Source organism: Notamacropus eugenii, chromosome 4 (assembly GCF_028372415.1).
Source record: "Notamacropus eugenii isolate mMacEug1 chromosome 4, mMacEug1.pri_v2, whole genome shotgun sequence".
Classification (NCBI taxonomy): domain Eukaryota; kingdom Metazoa; phylum Chordata; class Mammalia; order Diprotodontia; family Macropodidae; genus Notamacropus; species Notamacropus eugenii.
The window spans coordinates 168,434,079-168,455,233 of record NC_092875.1 but is presented as its reverse complement, the minus strand read 5'-3'; the positions used below and the strand labels follow the sequence as shown (position 1 = coordinate 168,455,233).

At 34.9% G+C, this 21,155-nt stretch overlaps 1 protein-coding gene across 10 annotated transcripts in view; it reads left to right on the top strand.

Annotated features, from left to right (window-relative positions):
* WWP1 (WW domain containing E3 ubiquitin protein ligase 1) overlaps positions 1-21,155 on the top strand; it is a 148,422-nt gene that overhangs the window by 34,481 nt on the left and 92,786 nt on the right. For 5 of the 10 annotated variants that reach the window (XM_072603633.1, XM_072603642.1, XM_072603637.1 and 2 more), the window contains 2 exons: positions 4,078-4,172; positions 19,703-19,753. The exons of 2 other annotated variants lie outside the window; for them this stretch is intronic. The gene's annotated coding sequence lies outside the window, so the exon portion shown is untranslated. The remainder of the gene's footprint in view (positions 1-4,077; positions 4,173-19,702; positions 19,754-21,155) is intronic. 3 more of the 10 variants (XM_072603638.1, XM_072603634.1, XM_072603639.1) reach the window with 2 other exon arrangements.

Below are 21,155 nucleotides of genomic sequence, written 5' to 3'. Positions count from 1 at the left end.
CCTTAACTTTTCTATCAATGCCAAATTTTACCTGAAGTTACCTGCCTCTAGGAGACTTAGACTAAAATTCATTTCCCCAAACTAAAGATGTCTCTGATTTAGTCTCAACAATTAATTCAGTCGTTTTAATACTAATTGCTTTTACATCACTTTGTGACATGTCCAAATTTTCTACCCATCTCTCCCCTCCCCCCATCCCCTAATACCTTGCATTCTGATTACCCCTTCCCTCAATGAGCCCTCCCTTCTATCACACCCAACCCTTCCCTTATCCCCATCTTCTTTCTTTTCTTGTAGGGCAAGATAAATATTTATACCCCATTACTTGTGTTTCTTATTTCTCGGTTATAAACAATAATAATTCTCAACATTTGTTTCCAATAATTTGAATTCCACCTTCTTTCCTTCCCTCTCTACCCATCCCCACTGAGAAGGTAAGCAATTCAATACAGGCTATATATGTGTCATTTTGTACCGTTGAATGACCATTTATTCCCTTGAAGTAATATACTCAGTTTTGCTGGGTAGGTGATTCTTGGTTTTAATCCCAGTTTCTTTTACTTCTGGCATATCCTATTCTAAGCCCTTCAATCTCTTAATGTTGAAGCTGCCAGATCCTGTGTTATCCTGATTATATTTCCACAATGCTCAAATTATTTCTTTCTAGCTGCTTGCAGTATTTTCTCCTTGACCTTGGAACTCTGAAGTTTGGCCACAGTATTCCTAGGAGTTTCTCTTTTCAGGTCTCTTTCAGGAGGTGGTCGGTGGATTCTTTCAGTATATTTTTTGCCCTCTGGTTCTAGAATATCAGGGCAGTTTTCCTTGATAATTTCATGGAAGGTAATGTCTAGGATCTTTTTTTAATCATGGCTTTCAGGTAGTCCTGTAATTTTTAAATTTTCTTCTTGGATCTGTTTTCCAGGTCAGTTGTTTTTCCAAGGAGTTGTTTCACATTATCTTCTATTTTTTCAAACTTTTAGTTTTGTTTTCTAACTGCTTGGTTTAACTAATAGTCATTCATTTCCCTGAACTCAATTCTCTCAGAGAACTATTTTGTTCAGTGAGCTTTTGACCCTTCTCCTCCATTTGGCTAATTCTGCTTTTTAATGCCTCCTTCTCCTCATTGGCTTTTTGGTCCTCTTTCTCCAATTTGAGTTAGCCTTTTTTTTAAAGGTGTTATTTTCATCAGCATTTTTTTGGTTCTCCTTTAGCAAGCTGCTAACTCACTTTTTAAGCTCTTCCATTGCCTGAGCTTAGTTTAAGTTCACTTTGGAGGCCCTGGAGGCAGGGGTCTTAACTTCCTGTGACAGTAAGCCTTGTTCTTCCTCATCCAGAAGGATGGGAGGAGCACCTGTTCCCCAAGAAAGTAACCTTCTATGGTCTTATTTTTTTCCCCTTTTTTGTGCGTTTTCCCCAGCCAGTTAAGTTGGCTTCTGAATCCTTTGTCAAGAGATTAGACTCAGCTGCTGGGTTCCCCTGGGCTTTGGGTGCAACAGGGCCGTCACTCAGGGCTGGGGTTTAGATTAGCTGCTCCCTACCACCAGAGGCTTTAAACTGAGCTGCCTGAACAATGGATCCAGGTTGCTTCATGTCCTCTGTAGCTGCCTGCAGTCTGCTGCCTCTGCCATCGCCTGGGGCTGTTGCTGGAGAAACCCAGTTTCCTCCCGCCCAGCTGGGAAAGCCTTCTCCCACTGACCTTTGGAGCTTTCTTTGTCGCTTGTGGGTCAAGGTATCTGGGACCCTCCCTGCTAGGAACTCTGCCTGGAAGTCTGTTCAGGTCCTATTCCTTCCAGTGCTGTTTAGCCAGGGTTGTGCTCCACTCTGCTCAGTGTCCTGTGAGATAGACCTTTCCTGTTGGCCTTCCTGGTTACCTTTGGCTGGAAACCTCTTTTGCTCTGTTGTTCTGTGGCTTCTGCTGCTCTAGACTTTGTTGAGAGCCATTTTTACAGGTATTTTGTGGGCTGTGGGGGAAGCACTAGAGTATATGAGTCTTTCAACTCCGCCATCTATCAGAAATCCTTGAAAGAGAAACTTCTATCCATTAAAGGTCCAGTTTTCCCCCCTACAGAACGGTATTCAGCTTTGCAGCTCTTAGACTTTATCTTTTGCCTTCTGGAATATTGCATTCTAAGATTTCTTCTTTGTTATGATAGAAGTTACCAGGTTTTATTTGATTCTGACCATAATTTCTTGGTACTCAAACTCTGAGTGTTTGCGGCATTTTTTCTTTGATGTGGGAATTCTGGATTTTGGCTGAAATTTCTGGGGGGGTTTCTTTCAGGAAGTGATTGTTTCTTGCCATTGTCACTTTGCTCTCAGATTCAAACAGTCATTTTTCATTTTTGATATTTTGAAATATGGGTTACAGGCTCTTTATTACCATCGTTTTCAGGTAGTCCAATGAACTGTCTCTTTTCTACTTGTTTTCCAAGTTACTTGGTTTTTTCTATCAGATACCTTACATTTCTTCCTTTTCCCCCCCCTATTGTTTCTCATAGAGTCATTAATTTCTGTTTGGTCCATTATGATTATTAGGGAAGCTGTTACTTAAGTTTACTTCTTTATGTTCTGAGCTACTTACTTTCTTCTCATTTCCTCAACTTTTATTCTATTTTTTAAACTTCCTATTTAATTTCTTTGAGATATTAATGTGGTCTTTGTAGAAAACATTTTTTTCTCTGTCTCTCTGCTTATAGAGTTATTCCTTGTGGTTGAATTTTGAGGTATCTCTCCATCTATTATAATTATTTAGTTTTCTCCTCTTTCCAGCCTTAGTTGGGGAAATTGGGGCTTTAAACCAGGGCTAGGCTTCACTCCTGATATGTTTTTGAATGGAGTGGTTGGGTCCTACTTGATCTCAATCTCAGTCACCCTGTGCTAATTAATCTGTACTTCCTAGGATTGGGACCCCCTAGATCTTTCAGATTCAGAGTACTGAATTTGTAGTTCTTTTTATGATATCTCAGAACAGAATTAGGGAATTGGGAGCCCATGGCCCCAGACTTGTCTTGGACTGGTTGTTCTTTTTCTTGGTAGCTTCCAATTTCCCATATACTGGGTTTCTGACCACTGTGAGGCTTTCTTTGGAAAGTGCCCTTTTTCTTTGAGAACCTATCAGCCTATGTCTCTGGAATTCTTTGAGAGAGACTGCCATATTGCTTACCTGCCCTGATTTCTTAAGAGACCATTATTTGGTCTGGTGCAATTTCTAGGTTTTTCGGGATTAGTCATGTGAGAACTGGGTAGTCAGCCTGCTTTCAAGTGAACTGTCTTGGCAAAAAGTCCACTATGATAGTTTTTAGGTGAGAAGATAGCTATCAATTTAAAGGATACGTTCTACTACATATGGTTTAGTATTTTCTATTTAAATATAATTTTTTTCCCCCTCACAACTTGGATTCTGGTTGTATATTTTTGGTAACATCTCAGGTAGTTAACTTGTTGCTGCAAAAGTAAATAGAACTTTTTGGGGTGAGGGGAACTATATAGACTTCTCATGCTAATTGGTTTTTCCAAGGCAGATGTTTTAATGCATTTAGCTTTATTTGTTTATTTTCTGAAATGGAATTATATAAAGTAGGAATGGGATACCATTTTTCTTTTGAGGGTCACTAACAGAAAAAATATCAACTAGGGATCACATAGGTAAAATAACTTCATTCAATTTTGTTATTCTTAATAGAGAAATGCTCTTTAAATCCAAATCTAAAGCTTCTCTCATGTTTTATAAGTGAACTTGTATTCCAAACCAGTGTTTCACTTGGCAAGAAAGGTGAAGGGCCAGCTGATTAAGGAAGTTTGGGGGCTCTTTTTTATCTTGTTGACTGTGGTAACAGTTTTGCACTGGTTAAATTTCTTTAAGAAATAATAGGAGTTAATGCATACACTTTTGCACATTGCTTATTCTTAGAAGGTGACTCCTTGGCAGAGTTCTCATTTGGTAGTGATTTTGACCTGTAACTCTCCTTTGCTTTTGACCTTGCCTCGTCTCTTACTAACAAAATTACAGTCATCTATTATAAGCTCCCTTGCCTCCTCTCCTCCATACTTTAAATCCTCTCTACATCTCTTCTTTAGAGAGGCAGCGTGGTGTAGTGGAAAGAGCACTGGATTTGGAGTCAGGAGAGACCTGGGTTTGCATTCTACCTCCAGTACTTACTGTGTGACCATGGGTAAGTCACTTAATCTTTTTGAATATAAATTTCCTTATCTGTAAAATGAGAGTAGTAGTTTTTATTTCATAGTACTGTTGTGAAGATCGAATAAGATATTGTATGTAAAGTTCTTGCAAACCTTAACATTAGAAAGTCTAGGCATGTCAACTGACATAAAATTTTTTATTTTGAAATAAGAATTTTCATCCTGTTTTCTTTATGGTTTAAAAATATAATGCATCAATTGACAAAGCTTGGTCCTTTGAGATACTCTTAAATTCCTATTATATAAATGTTGCTGTAGTGGTTATGGTAATGGTACTACTAGTAGGAGTTCTAATATTTTGTTCTCAGAGGATAAGGTGGCCCTTCTTGCTAAGTCTATTCTGCCCATTTTTGGCTAGAACAAGTTTAAGTCCCTTAAAAAATTAGGGAGCCCTCACTTCATTCTGCCCTTTATTTCATCTTTTAAATCAGCAACAATATTCAATCCTCTGTCACCAGAATGGTAGAAACTGCTATTGCTCAGCAGAGAAGAGGTACAATTCTTACCACCATTCTGGCCCTAGTTGTTTGCTGACACTGACTGAGATTTGAGGCGTACTTGATAACTGGCCTTCGTGGCTGTCATTGCTTTCAGCTCTTTGAGTCCTTGTACCATCCCTTTTAGAGTTACGATAAAGAGTGAATGGCTGCCGCATCCTATACTACTCAGAATTAGTGGACAGAGCTTTATGGTTTGTTTGTTTTTTTTTTTTCATTTAAATTATTTTATAGTATTATTTTCCCCTTCCCCATTGCCATTTTAAAATCAGAATTTTGCCCATGTGGTTGGGTATTCCAACATGGATCTCATCCTAGTTTCAGAAATTCTGCCAACCCCACCCTTCTGCCCTATTGCCTTGTCCTCTTCCATACTCCTTGAAATTACTTTTATTTATAGTCTTTCTCTTTTATTTTGGGGGTTTTAAAAAAATTTCTCCATTTTCCAGCCCAGATAAAAAAAGTATGCTGAATCCTCTATTGTTACATTTTCTTAGTTTAAATGTATTCATTTGGAATATCTTGTTCTTAGTTGTCCTTAAAAAAAAATTCTTTTATTTTTTCTTACCTTAAAGAATATTCCAGAATTTAGTTTTCCATTTGTGGGTTTTGCTCTTACACATTTCTCCTGTCACCTTCATACCTAGTATGACTTCTGACACATGACACATGACACACTTGAGTTTTTCTTCCTACTTTAGCCTATCTTCTTTTGTCATAGGGTTTAACTTGAGGGTCATAAACTTGTTTTTAAAAAATATTTTGATATTTTTATTTCAGTATAATTGGTTTTCTTGTAATCTTATCTATTTTCATTTTTACGTTGAAAAACATTTTTCTGAGAAGTCTGGCTTTACCAGGCTCCCAAAGGGGTAAAGGAACAAAGCTAAAAAGATTTAAGAATTCCTGGTACAGTGCAATTGCAGATTTCCCTCATGCTGCTTTTCTCTCCATCTATCATGACTGTTATCTTGTTCTTCTGGTCCTTTTTTTTTTTTTTTTAACATTTTCATCTTAGTCATGTTGTATAGAAGAATTAAAATGAATGGGAGAAATCATAAAACAAATCAAAATGTAATACAAAAGAAAATGATCTGCTACATTTTGCGATTGAATTCCATAGTTCTTTCTCTGGATAGGGAAGGCATTTTGCCTTAAAAGACCATTGGGAACTTCTGGTCCTTTTTTTTGATAGGTTCAGACAAGCTGTCCAAGGACAAGTTGCTATTCTGATATTATTTTTTTGTATTTAATATTTAGTAGACCTTGTGCAGGCAGCTAAAACAAATGCTTTTTGTAATTGAATGAGCATTGGGATATAAAATTACTTTCTGTAGATTCACTGCATCATCAGGAATAAGTAATACACAGGAAACAAGGATGAATGACATTTGACTCATTTTGTTCCTACGTGGATTTAATTTCTTCTAAAGTTTCTATATATTAAAAAAGATTTTCACTTTTGAAGATCATGAGTGTTTGCTATTGTTTTAATGATACAAAAATTTTTTGTTATTCTTGTCAATATTTTAGGGTGAGTAATGTGATTGAATAAAATATTGCTTTAACACTTTTTTGAAACAGTGATTTGAAAGTGGTTCAAAGTTTATTTTCTACTTGGTTTTAATGAGTATCATAGATGAAAAAGATACTTAATGGATACAAATAGGCAATTGGATAAGCATATTAAATATGCTTACTAAATCATGATAACTGATTTTTACATCTAACCTATGTGTTATAAATTTGGATAATCTACAAAGATTATTGTTGAATTTTGTCTAGCTAGTAAATTTCAATCTTATTTTAGTCTGTTCTTGGAAACTAATAGGAAACTTGGATTTTTAACAAATAGCTTCCAAACCCATTGAAACTCTTCATTTGGAAGATTTTTAAATAGGTTAGAAAGTTCAGTTACAGAGATAAAGTGTGCAGATTTGAGAGTTTTTAAGTAATACATTTTTTTTTCCAGAAATAAGCTTAGTTTTTAAATGTCTTTACGCTATCATTAGCTCAAATAAGACAAAATAAGAATATATGTAGAGCACTTTGCAAACGTTAAAGCATAATGTAAAATGTCTCTATTATTATCTAATCTCAAGGCACAATGTATGCTGATTGAGTTGATGCAAATCTATATTTCAAATGTTTATAATTTTGATTTTTGTCTAATCTTATTGGATCAGATTGGGTCATCATCATTTGTACCTTATAATGGGACTGAATTGCTCATAGTAGAAGTGTTATACTGTTTGTTTTTGGGTTTTTTTTGTAGTTCATTTGTTTTTTCTTCATAAGAATTTTTCTGTGTAGAAATCTTTGGGCCACTTGTCCATTTTGTTAGGATTACTTTAGTTAAAGCTATGTAATACTTGTAAATCCACTCATGTAAGCATGCATAAACTGTAATAAGTAAGCTGAAAACAAAACAATGAAGACTGTTTCTCAGTGATGTGGAACTTACTATCTCACGTCATTCAGTGAAGCTATTAGTGTGAATATTAGTAAAGTTTATTTTTTTCTCTTTTTTAGATTAAAAATAGAAGTTGTAATGTTTTCTTCTAGGACCCAGTGGAATGAGGTCATTTACTTCACTTTAGAGAATCTATGAGGATTAGTTGAAGAAATTGGGGATGCTTCTTTTTTTTTTTGTTTCTCCCAAGATGTATATAATTATATATTTGTACTAAAAGGAAAAATCTCAGAAGGACATTCTGTAAGAAAAATTGATTAACTTTGAGGACTCTTCGTTGTAAAAAATATTTAGTCAGGCTAGAATGAAATTTTTGGAAGCCACCATTTTAAATTTTCCACAACTTGGATATCTGATCAAACTTATTTTCATTTCTAAAATACTTTTATGCCTTTAGTCACTATTATCATAATTTTCATCCTTTCAGGTGTTGTTCAAGAGTTCTCAAATGACTAGTTATATATTCTGATACAGTTGTCACATAGCCAAGTTGCCTTGAAGAAAGCAGCTCAAAGCAGAAATCGCAGATTTACTCAGGCTTGGAGGACTGGCTAGGAAGACTAAATTTTTTTTAAATTTTCCTGATTTATTCATTTGTTTTCAATTTTCAACAATCATGTTCATAAGTTTTAAATTTTTTTCACCTTCTTTCCCCCTCCATCCTCAAAATGGCATGTAATCTTATGTGGGCTCTACACATAAATTCTTTTTAAACACATTTTCACATTAGTCATGTTGCATAGAAGAATTAAAATGAATGGCAGAAACCATGAGAAAAACAAAACATAACAAAGGATAAAATAGTCTGCTTCATTCTTAATTCCAACTCCATAGTTCTTTTTCTGGATGTGGATGGCATTTTGCATCATGAATCCTTTGGAAATGTTTTAGGTCCTTACAATGCTGTGAAGGGCTAAGTCTATCAAAAACTGTCTTTGCACACTCTGACTGTTACTGTGTATAATATTCTCCTGGTTCTTCTCACTTCAAAACTAAATCTTTTAAGCATCGAGTCTATGTATGACAAAGCCACACTTGTAGCAGTGCTGATGATTAGCAAAACATAAATTTTGCTTTCTGACAGCACATACATAAAGTTGCTTTAGAGTCAAATACTCAGAGAGCAATATGTTCATCACTGGGAATCTTCCCATTCTGATTTCTCAATAGCAGTGGCAACACAAACAGTAACTGATTTATTTGATAGCTTAATAGGCCATCTTTCATTCCATAGGTCCCCCTATTCTTGAATTAATAGTGACATTTTCCTGGGGAATCTTCTTAGTAACCAATATAATGGAAGCATAGTAGAAAAATAGCATTAAAAGTTATATTTACTTTTTTTTTAATTTAAGAAAGGCAATCCATATAGATAGTATTAATTTAAGGTATGCTAAAGAACTTAAATAACGTTGTGGACTAGAGTTAATTAATAACCTCCAATTATATGACATCTCAGACTGTATATTCATTCTTCAGTAAATTTTTATAAATAAGTTACAGTTGTTACAAGGGTAACTTTATGGGGTTACCTGATGTTTCTTTCTGGATTATTTAGAAACATTTTTTTTTTTAATTCTGCAGGTGTTTTTGTTTTTTTAATTCTGCAGGTGTTTTTATTTTTTTTAATTTAATTTAATTATTATTATTTTTTAATGTTTTACAATCACTGCCATAAAATTAAGATTTTATCCCCCTCACACCTCCCCCCCACTACCCCCCTCCCTCCCCACGACAGCATACAATTCTATATAGGTTCTGCATATACTTTCCTACTGAGTACATTTTCACTATAGTCATGCTATGTAGTCAAACTAAAAGAAATCGAAGAAATCATATAACAAATCAAAACATGACACACAAAAACACACACACACACAAACATGATCTGCTACATTCTGCGAATGAATTCCATGTTTCTTTCTCTGAGTGTGGAAGGCGTTTTGCCTTAGAAAACCACCATTGGGATTTTTTTTTTTAAATAAATTCTTGCATTATTACGAAATTCCACGTCTACCAGAAAAACTCTCGCACACTGTGGTCGTTGCTGTGCACAAAGTTCTCCTGGTTCTGCTCCTTTCACTCAGCATCAGCTCATATAAGTCTTTCCAGGCCTCTCTGAAGTTTTCTTGTTTATCATTTCTTATGGCACAATAGTACTCCATTACATTCATATACCATAATTTATTGAGCCATTCCCCAATTGATGGGCATCCCCTTGACTTCCAGTTTTTAGCAACTACAAAGAGTGCTGCTATAAATATTTTTGTACACGTGGGACCCTTTCCCATTTTTATGATCTCTTGGGGATACAGTCCTAGTAGTGATATTGCTGGTCAAAGGGTATGCATATTTTTGTAGCCCTTTGGGTATAGTTCAAAATTGCTCTCCAGAATGGATGGATGAGCTCACAGTTCCACCAACAATGAATTAGTGTTCCAGCTTTCCCACATCCTCTCCAGCATTTGTCATTTTCTTGTTCTGTCATGTTTGCCAATCTTATAGGTGTGATGTGGTACCTCAGGGTTGTTTTGATTTCCATCTCTCTGATCAAAAGTGATTTAGAGCATTTTTTCATATGATTATAGATAGCCTTAACCTCTTCCTCTGAAAATTGCCTGTTCATATCCTTTGACCATTTATCAATTGGGGAATGACTTGTATGATTATACATTTGAGTCAGTTCTCTATATATTCTAGAAATGAGGCCTTTATCCCCGAGCTTAGCCGTAAAAATTCTTTCCCAATTTACTACATCCCTCTGAATTTAGGTTGCGTTGGGTTTGGTTGTGCAAAAACTTCTCAATTTAATGTAATCAAAATTATCCATCTTGCATTTCATAATGCTTTCTATCTCTTCTTTAGTAAAAAATTTTTCTCTTCTCCATAAATCTGATAAATACACTATTCCTTGTTTCTCCAGTTTATTCATGGCATCAATCTTTACACCTAAATCATGTACCCATTTGAACTTTATTCTTGTGTATGGTGTCAGGCATGGGTCTATGCCTAGTTTCCACCACACTGTTATCCAGTTTTCCCAGCAATTTTTGTCAAACAGTGAGTTCTTATCCCAGAAGCTGGGGTCCTTGGGTTTATCAAACAGGAGGTTGCTATATTCCTTGCCTACTGTGTCTTGAGTGCAAAGTCTATTCCACTTGTCTACCCTTCTGTTTCTTAGCCAATACCAAGTAGTTTTGATAATTGCTGCTTTATAGTACAATTTGAGGTCTGGTAGCTCTAGGCCACCTTCCCAAGCATTTCTTTTCATTAGTCCCTTTGATATTCTGGACCTTTTGTTCTTCCAAATGAATTTTGATATTATTTTATCCAGCTCTAGAAAATAATTATCTGATAGTTTAATGGGTATGGCTATTTAGAAACATTAATGGAAGGATGCCACTCCCAAATGTAAAAGAATGGTTTTAGAACTTGATAGAAGCAAACAACTCTATTTCAATTATAGAACAACCATAACGAGCACTTCCATAGCACCAGCTGTGTGCCAGACACTGCTAAGTGCTTTATAAATATTATTTTCAAATATCTTATTTGAACCTCATGCCAGCCCTGGGAGGTATGCTGTTATTATCACCCCCATTTTACAATTGAAGAAACTAAGGCAAACAGGTTAAATGACTTTTCCAGGGTCACACAGCTAGTAAGTGACTAAAGTAGTTTTTGAACTCAGGTTTTTTTGAATCCAGACCCAGCACTCTGTCCACAGCACCACCTTTTATACTCCACTGGGCTTTATAATTTCATGGTAATAATATAATTGTAGATTTTGAATGAGAAAGGATTCTAGAGGCCATATTTAGAGGCTAGACTTTACATCATGCAGATGAGGGGAAGGGTTCAGAAATGTTATATGATTTGTTTACATAGATAATGACTTTCACAGTTTGAATGTTAGTCCTTTGACTCCAGAACCTACCCTCTTTGTATTGCAACATGCTGCTTCACATTTTATGCCATTACTGTACAAACTATCTAAATTATAATTTTGCAAACCTCAAGTCACTAGTTCCTTATTTTGGCAGTCAGGCCCTAACTAATATATGGGCTTTGTGGATTTCAGTATTTGATCAAGAGTTTATATATTAATAGTAGTCGGAAGTTAATTAGTGCTTTAGAAGCAAGTCAATATTGCATAAATATATGTTGTTAAATAGTGTCTCAACTACTGAAACAGTGAAGATTTCCCAGGCAGTAAGCTATTTCTAGTTATTCATTTGCCAAAGATGCAGAGACATAGATTTTAAAATATTTTAGATAAATAAATTCATGTTTAGTTATCTTTTGCATTTGTCAAATGCCAAATGGTACTTGGCCTGCCTTTTTTCTCTCTTTTTAATTTTAACGAATGAAAAGTTTCATAGATGAGTAACTTTCCCGTAGATGAATGTATTTCCCAGGCACTGTACTGAGCACTAAATTACAAATTAAAAATAAAAATGTGGATTACCATCTAACTGAGACGATGGTGAGAAGGTCTGGTCTTAGAGAATCCTTTTCTGGGTAGAAAAAGAAAAAGGGTGAGGCAAATGGCAAGATGTTTGGGTGTGGGTAGGTGCGTGAGATGCTTAGATATTTTCAAGGAACTGAGGCAGGCAAAGTTTAAGTGATTTGCCTTCGTTAACAGCTAGTAAGAGTCTGAGGCTATATTTGAACTCATGTCTTCATGATTCCAGACCCAGTACTCTATCCATCATACTACCCAGAGGCATGGGGAACAGCAAGTGAAAACTTTAGGATGGAGTGTCATATACAAAAACAAAACAGCAAGGAACTCAGAATCACTGGGTTGCAGAGGTATAATATGATTAAAAATGTGAGAAAGGGCCAAGTTACGAAAACTGTTTGGTTTTGAAAGCCAAGTAGGATCTTACATTTGATTTTGGACGTTGGTGTTTGAGGAAAATCAGTTTCACGGCTGAGAGAGGGGAATGGATTGGAAAAGAGATAGACTTAGAGTAAGGGCACCAAGTAGCATCACAGTATCAGAGGCATATTAGAGAGATATTCTAAAGGCAGAATGGGCATGACTTGAAGAAAGATTCAGTGTCACGGATGAGAGAGTGAGGAGTTAAGGATGGCTCATGGTTTTCAAGCCTGGGTAATTTAGAGGATGGTGGTATGCTTGTCAGGAAAAGGGAAGTTAGAAAAAGGGGAGGTTTTGAAGAAGAAAAATAATCAGTTCAATTTTGGATTTGTTGAGTGTAAAATGTCTGCAGTTTGGGATGTCTAAAAAGCAGTTGGAGTAGTGAGACTGGAGGTCAAGAGAGAGCTTGACAAGTAGATCTGAGATTCTACATCTTTTTATATCTTTAAAAAAAACTTTTAATATGCTATATGTTCTTTTGCCACAGTCACTTGTTATACATAATTTGGCATTATGTAACAAAGTTTTGCCACATTTTAATATTCTTCACCCCCAGCTGCATGTCATATTGACTTCAGAAAGCCTGTTCTTGCTGTAGAACTTGCTTATTTTTAATCAATAACGACAGCCCTTCTGAAGGGCTTTGCTTGTTGGTTTTAACCAATTAGCCCAATCAATTAGGCTGTTTTACAGCAATAGTTTGTCAGTTCTTGGCATTTTTTTTTTGACTACACTTTCCTTTGGTATACCTCATCCAATTTTATTGTGGGTTTGAATGATCCTTGAAATGTTTGACTTTTTTACACTAATAGCTGCTGTAATATCTGTTAACAGGCATTCAAGTATGCAAAAGCTACAACTCTTGAACATTTCCTTGGGTTAGTATACATTCTTTAAAACAGAGCAAAAGAAATGTATATATGACATGGAATCCAGCTGTCAGCAGACAGAATTAACTAAAGTTTGGGAAAACACCTCAGTTCTCTTTATCTGGGTGTAATCACATTGAGTCAGCCTAGTGTTGGTAGCATAAGATACACATAACTACTGCTGTCACAAAATGAAACTGTATAAAAATTATTGCTTGTCTCAGTGATTTCACTTACCACTGTCTATGTAGATATTTAGTGTCGTTTTTCCTAAATCTTCCTTATTTTCCTGACGCCTATAATTCTGTTAGTGGCACCACCATTTTCCCATTTACATATACTCTTAAGAGTCATATTTTACTCTTTTCCCTGCTCCCACATAATCTAATTAATTACCAAGTGTTATCATTTCTGTTTCTGCCATGTCTTCCACCAATCTCATCTTGATGGTTTTCACACCTCGTTTTTCTCTTAGTTGGACTACTGAAATAATTTTCTAGCAGGCTTTCCACTTTGAGTGTCTTCTGATTTCATATGCTATTATCAGGTTAATCTGATCACACTTGTGTGTTTATATCAGACCAGAGGATCACCTTTCCAGTTGGAAAGCCCATGATCATAGTAGTTCTTTATGCAAAATCCTTCAAATAGATCACTTTTGCATATTGAATAAATACCACATTTGTTAGTCTACGATTCAAGACCCTCTATAATTTGGCTGTTGCCTTTTTAGGTACATTTCACTCTATTTCATCTTATTGAGTCTACTTTTACAGCATATTAAAGAGAGTGATCTTTGAAAGAGTTATTTAAGTGACAGGCACTGAACTAGGCATTGGTGATCACATGAATACAGAATGCAATATATAACATGTGTTTCTGTATTTGTGTGTGTACATATGACAAATATAAAATGAATAAATACAGAGGTATGCAGAGTAGTTAAATACAAAGTAATTTGGGAGGTCTGACCATATTACTTCCTTACTTAATAAACTCCATTGACTCCCTAGTTCCTCCAGAATCAAATACAAAATCCTTTTTTGCATTTTGGCATTCAAAGCCCATCATAACCTAGCCCCCTCCTAACTTTTCAGTCTTCTTATACCTTACTTCCCAACATTTATTCTTGAGTCTAGTGACACTGGTCTCCTGGCTGTTCCACAAACAAGATTCTTTATCTCTCAGCTCTGGCTGTTCTCTCTGGCCCTCCGTTCTGTGCTCTGATGGCTGACCTCCCTAGCTTCCTTTAAGTCCCAATTAAAATCCCACCTTCTACAGGAAGCTTTCCCTGACCCCTCTTAATTCCAGTGCCTTCCCTTAATTGTTATTTCATATTTATCTTGTATTTAGCTTGTTTGTTGTATTTCTTCTTCCCATTAGATTTGTAAGCTCCTTAAGGACAGGGACTGTCTTTTGCTTCTTTTTCTATTCCTAGTGCTTAGCACAGTGCCTGGAACATGGCTTAATACATGTTTGTTGTTGTTATTGTGTTTGTCCTTTGTTCTCAGAGAGGACCATGACATCAAGATGATGATATGACTTTGATTTGAGTTAGGGAGGGCTGATTCACTGAACTAGAGGGAAGCAGTTGAGTAGCTGGTGGGAGGGTAAGAAAGACTTTGTGCATGAGATGGCCTCTGAACTGTATTTTAAAGGAGCAGAGGGATTCAGGGATGTAAAAGTAAAGAGAAAATGCATTCCAGCCATGTGGACAGCCAGTGCAAAATGGAACGTCATGCATGAGGATCAAAGAGAGGGCCTTTTTTAGCTAGACCACAGTGGGGAGTGTAATGTCCAGTGAGGCTAGAAAGATATGTTGGGGTGAAGTTATGAATGGCTTTAGAAGATAAACAGCAATTTTGTCTTAGAGGCAATAGGAAGCCATTGGAGTTGATTGAGCAAGGGAGGCACATAGTCAGATCTACCTTTAAAGGAGGTTACTTATGAAACAGTTGTATGAGGGATTGGATAGAGAGGGGATTTGGAACAGTGTGACCATTTGGGACCCTTTGACAACAAACAAAGAGGTAATAACATTTAAAATGAAGTATCTTGGAAGAAATTAAACATCCGATAGTGATAGCACAGAAAAAAGCTTTTATTTAATGTTTAATTTGATGTTACAAACTTTGTATTCATTTACTCGCAGATTATTTTCTCATCATCTATTTTCCTTACTCCCAAGCTTTTCTGAGAATGAGCACTTTCTATACCTTCTTGATGCTGTGTATAATTCAAGAAATATAATTAACTTTGTTCCATTACGTTATTACTTTCTTGGATATCAAGTTTTTGTTTACATCCCTTAGTCAAAAACTAGGAGACAGTCGATTTCATTTAGTATTATTACTATTATTGATAAAGTTTAGCAGTTGTAGCTCTGGTTATAACAGATTTCTAAAAATTTGAAAGTGAGTTTTTGTCAGTCACATATATGGTAGTTTACAGTTTTGGAAAGCATGTGAATTGAGTGTGACTTTTCTGTAGAAAACAATTGATCATCACACACTGTTGCTAATATTGTATACAATGTTTTCCTGGTTCTGCTCATTTCGTTTTGAATCAGTTTGTACAAGTCTTTCCAGGTTTTTCTGAAATTTGCTTGTTCATAATTTCTTATTGTATAATAGTAATCCATTACATTCATATACTACAGCTTGTTCAGCCATTCCCCAGTTGATTGGTATCCCCTCATTTCCAATATTTTGCCACCATGAAGAGGACTCCTATGAATGTTTTTGCATATGTGTCTTGTGTACCTAATTTATTCCACTGATCCACCACTGTATTTCTTAGCCAGTACCAAATAGTTTTGATGATTACTGTTTTATAATATAGTTTGAGATATGGTATTGCTAGACCACCTTCCTTTGTATTTTTTTCATTAATTCCCTTGATATTCTTTACCTTTTGTTCTTCCAGATGAATTTTGTTTTTATTTTTTCTAGCTCTTTCAGATAATTTTTTGGTAGTTTGATTGGTATGGCACTGAATAAGTAAATTAGTTTAGGCAGAATTGTCATTTTTATTATTTATTATATTGGCTCGGCCTACCTATGAGCAGTTGACATTTTTCCAGTTGTTTAGATCTGACTTTATTTGTGTGAAAAATGTTTTGCATTTGTGCTTATGTAGTTCCTGGGTTTATCTTGGAAGTTAGATTCCTAAGTATTTTATATTGTTTACGGTTATTTTAAATGGAATTTCTCTATCTGTTACTTCTGGGGTTTGTTGGTGATATATAGAAATGCTGATGATTTATGTGAGTTTATCTTATACCCTGCAGCTTTCCCAAAGTTGTTAATTATTTCACATAGTTTTTTAGTTGATTCTTTAAGTACACCATCATATTATCTACCAAGAGTGAGAGTTTTGTTTCATCATAGCCTATTCTAATTCCTTCTATTTCTTTTTCTCCTCTTATTGCTATAGCTAACATTTCTATTTCCATCTCCTACTTCTTTGCTGGCCATCTCTCATGCTTGCAGTGCACTCCCTCCTTATACTTGCCTCCTAGTCCCTCTTTTCCTTTAGGATGCAGCTCAGACATCATCTTCTGTATGAGGACCTTCTTGATCCTCCCAACTGCTGGTAGCCTTCCTTTCTAAACTACCTCATATTTAACTGATTTGTATTTGTTCATTTTATGCTGTACATATTTATAAGTGCACTTATCCTTATAATGTAAACTTTTAAGTAGTGATTGTTTTATTCACCATGCAGTGGACAGAGTGCTGAACCAGGAATCAGGAAAACCTGAATTCAGATGTTGCCATCCCATATAGGAAATTGAAATTTTTTTTAACTCAAAGAAGAAAAAAAGAGGGAAAAAAATCAACACAACTGATGAAGGCATTGAAACTGAGGACCTCTAATTTCCATGAAGGGATTTATTTTGGTTGTCCTTTCATATCTTTATTCAAGTCATGTTAATTTTTGTGATTTTGTTACATTCATTCATTCATGTTTTTCTGTGGGATTGTTCTTTCCATTTATTTATGTTGTTGTTGTTATGTATGTTTGTATTCTTGGCCCTACTTACTTCACTTTGCATCAATTTATGTAGATCTTTCCATGCTTCTTTGTGTTCACATACATCATTTCTTACATTATAATAATATTCCATTACAATTGTGTACCATAATTTGTTTATATGTGTGTGTTCATCCTTCGTTACCAAAGAAGACCATGCCATTAGAGAAATGATGACATGACTTGCACTTGACTTTGTTTTGAGTGAGGGAGGACTGTGCAGGTCACCAGCCTCACTTCTCCTCCAGAGTCATCTGAATCCAGTGACCAGATATTCATCAGGATGACTGGAGATGACGCAGGATGAGGCAGTTGGGGTTAAGTGACTTGCCCAAGTCACTTAGTGAGTGTCAAGTGTCTGAGGTGAGATTTGAACTCAGGTCCTCCTGACTCCTGCACTGGTGCTTTATCCACTATACCATCTAGCTGCCCCAATTTGTTTATATATATTCCTCAGTTGATAGACATCTACTTCATTAATAATTCTTTGTTGTCACAAAAAGTACTGCTATAAATATTAATTTTCCAAAATGGCTGTAACATTTCACAGCTACACCAGCATATTAGTATGCCTGATATTCCCTAACTTAGCAGTGATAATTGCATTTTTGTCATGTTTGCTGATATTCAGGATGTTAGGTGAAACCTCAGGGTTATTTTGATTTCCATGTCTCTTATTTTTTTGTAGCATTCTGTAATGAATATTTTTTGCTTCTCTTTTTTTGAAAGTTACTTGTTTGTATCTTTTGATCACTTCTCAGAGAATTATTCGTATACATATTTGTTAATTATTTATATAGCTTTGATACCAAATTCTTATCAGAGAAACTGTATATAGATTGTTTTTATCATTTGTAATTGCCTCTATCTCATATTTGCTTTAGAGTGCATCTTCCTGTATGAACTGCTTCTCTTCTCATTTTTTTATAGTATTCTCTTTACTCTTAAGGATATTCATCTATTTAGAATGTAGTATGGAATATGGTATAAGATGTTGCAGTTGACCTAGTTTTTGCCAGATTGCTTTCCATTTTCCCAAACAGTTTTTATAGAATAAAAAGTTATTTTACCTAAGCAATTTATATTTTCCATTTAATCAAGTATTGGATGCTGCTTTCTGTTGTTTGATTTTTTCCCTTAAACCAGTTCCAGATGATTTAGATGATTGCTGCTTTATATTAGAGTTTGAGGGCTAGAAGTGCTGTGCCCTCTTCATCCCTACTTGTTTCATCTTTCCAGTAATGTTCTATAGCTTTTGTTTTTTCCAATTGAATTCATTTTCCAAATGAATTTTTATTAAGTTTTTAAAAATACCTCCTTCATAATTGGTACAGCATTAAAACAGTAAATTGTCTTTGGTAGTATAGTCATTTTTATTATATTGGGACAGTAAGCTAGCCTTGAGCATTGAATGTTCTTTCTACTATTTAACTTTGTTATTTTTATAAGGAGCACTTAGTAATTGAATTTGTACAAATTGTTTTAATTCCTTGGTCGATTGATCTCCAGATATTTTCTGTATTTTATAGTTGTTTCCACTGTTTTTCTATTCTTCTCTTACTTGTTTCATTACATAGCAATCCAGTTGATTTATGAGGATTTTGTAACCTGCAATTGTAGTGACTGCATTTATTGTCTCTAGTATCTTCGATTCACTAGCATTTTCCTTTGTAAACTGTCAACAGATATATCTTTATCTCCTCTTTATCTTTATGTTTTGAATTTCTATCTCTTATTGCATGTCGAGAATTATATAAAATAATAATGGGATGAGTAGCCACCCTTGCTTTATTGTGAGTTATTGGAAAAGATTCTAGTGCTTGCTTTTGTTTTTAGATAGGTGCTTTTCATGACATTTTAACACAGTTGCTCTATTTCTATACTTTGTAGAGGTTTTTGTTTTTTAATTAGTGTTGTACTTTATTAAAGGCTTTTTCTATCTCTGTTGAGTTGATCACATGGTTTGGGATGTTGTGGGTTTTAATAGGATTATGTTAGTTGTTTTCCTAATGTTGAACCATTCTCTCTTCCCTAGAATAAGTCAGACTTATAAATGACTGATTTATTAGAAAAATTGCTGTAGTCTACTTCACAGGATTTTGTTTAAAATTTTAAAAATTTCTTTGAGTCATTATTCATTAAATGGTTGTTGGCCTATAGTCTTCCTTTGTTTTATCCTTTCCTGGCTTAGGTATCTGGACTACATATTGCATAGAAAGATTCTGGTATGGTCCTTGCTCAGTTTTGGCGAATAATTTATGAATCATGGGCACTAATTGTTCTTTAACATTTTGATACAATTGTTATTTTAATTCTTTAGGACCAGGAGGTTTTTTACCTTCTGTTGTTCTTTGCAATCTCCTTATCTGAGATTAGATTATTAAAAATTTCTATCTTAATCCTCTATTTTTATGTGAATATGTTCTCAGTTTTATAGAGCATAATATATTCTGATTATTCTTTTTATTTCTTCTAGTTTTGTTGTAATTTTACCTTGTTACCATATCAGCAATTTTATTTTCTGTTCTTCTATAACCAGGTTAGCTAAAGGTTATCAATTTTATTAGTCTTTTCAAAGAACTAGCTTTTAGTTTTGTCATTTTGATGTTTTTTTCTAATCTGTTTCTCTAATTTTAAACATCTCTACTTTTGTGCTTACTTTTGTTTGTTGGCCTTCTGTTTTTAAAAATGCATATTCAGTTCATTAATCCTTATTTTTTATTTTGTTAATATATGTTTGTAGGGATATGATTTCTCCCCTGAGGACTACTTTAGCTGCACCCCAGAAATTTTGGTATGTTTTCTCATCATTTTAATTTTTTTTTCACGTAATTGTTTGTATGATTTTTCTTTTCACCTCATTATTTAGGATATCATTATTAAGTCTCTTGGAGGTATGGGTTTGTTTTGTTTTTTTTTAATAGTAGTCCCTGAATCAATGATTTTTTTATTGTGTTATGGTCTGTAAAGGATGTATTAACTATTTCTGCTTTTTTTGCATTTCTTTTCAATATTTCTGTGCCCTAGTACATAGTTTTTTATATAAGTTCCACGTGGTACTGCTAAAAATGTATATTCTTTTGCTATCCCATTTAGAAAACTGTAAGTCTTTAAACCCTAATTTCTTCTGCAATTTGTTGAGCTCTGTATTTTCCCTTTTATTTATCTTTTTGTTGTTATTCAGATGTTTTAGTCATATCTAACTCTTCATGACTCCATTTGGGCTTTTTTGGGCAAAGATACTAGAGTGGTTTGCCATTTCCTTTTCCAGCTCATTTTACAGATGAGGAAATCGAGGCAAAACAGAGTTAAGTGACTTAGACAGGGTCACACAGCTGGTAAATGTCTGAGATCAAAATGAAGCTCAAAAGATGAGTCTTCCTGACTTAAGACTCAGCACTCTTATCTACTTTGCCACTCAAATATGAGATAAGGATATTGAAGTCTCATGTCACTATTGAGTTACTGTCTGTGTTTGTATTTCAATTAGTTTCCATTTTGAATTTGGATGTTGAGACAATCTCTCTTTTTAAAATGTGTTTCTTGTAAGCAATAGCCTGTAGGATTTGATTTTCTTGCCCACTCTGTCAAAGTTTTTGTTTTATTGTATTGTTTAATTCATTCACATTTGACTTTTTATGAGTTATGTTTGCTTTTTCCTTTGTTTGTCTCTAGTGTTGGGTATTTTTTAAAAATTATTTTTTCCCGCTCTGTTATAACCACAGTACTGTGTCTCTTAAGGTACTTTAGCTAATTTTTTTTTTAAAGGACTTCTTTACCCTTCAACTTGTCCTGTCCATTAATTTTTAAAATTTTCATATTTTGTGGCCCTTCCTAGGGTCACCTGAATGGCACAGTGCATAGCGTGCCAGGCCTGGAGTAAGGGAGACTCTTCTTCTTGAGTTCAAATCTGACCTCAAATACTTACTTGATATGTGACCCTGGGCATGTCACTTTACCCTGTTTGCGTCAGTTTCTTCCTCTGTAAAATGACCTGGAGAAGGAAATGGTAAACCACTGCAGTTCTTTGCCAAGAAAAGCCCAAATAGTATCATGAAGAATTGGGCATGGCTGATATGACTGAACTTCAAGTCCCTTCTAAGAGGATTTTTCTCACTCTCCATTGTAGATCCTCATTGTCTGGCTTATTTCCTATTATTAACAAGTCCCTTTCTATTCTTTGTATTACTCATGGA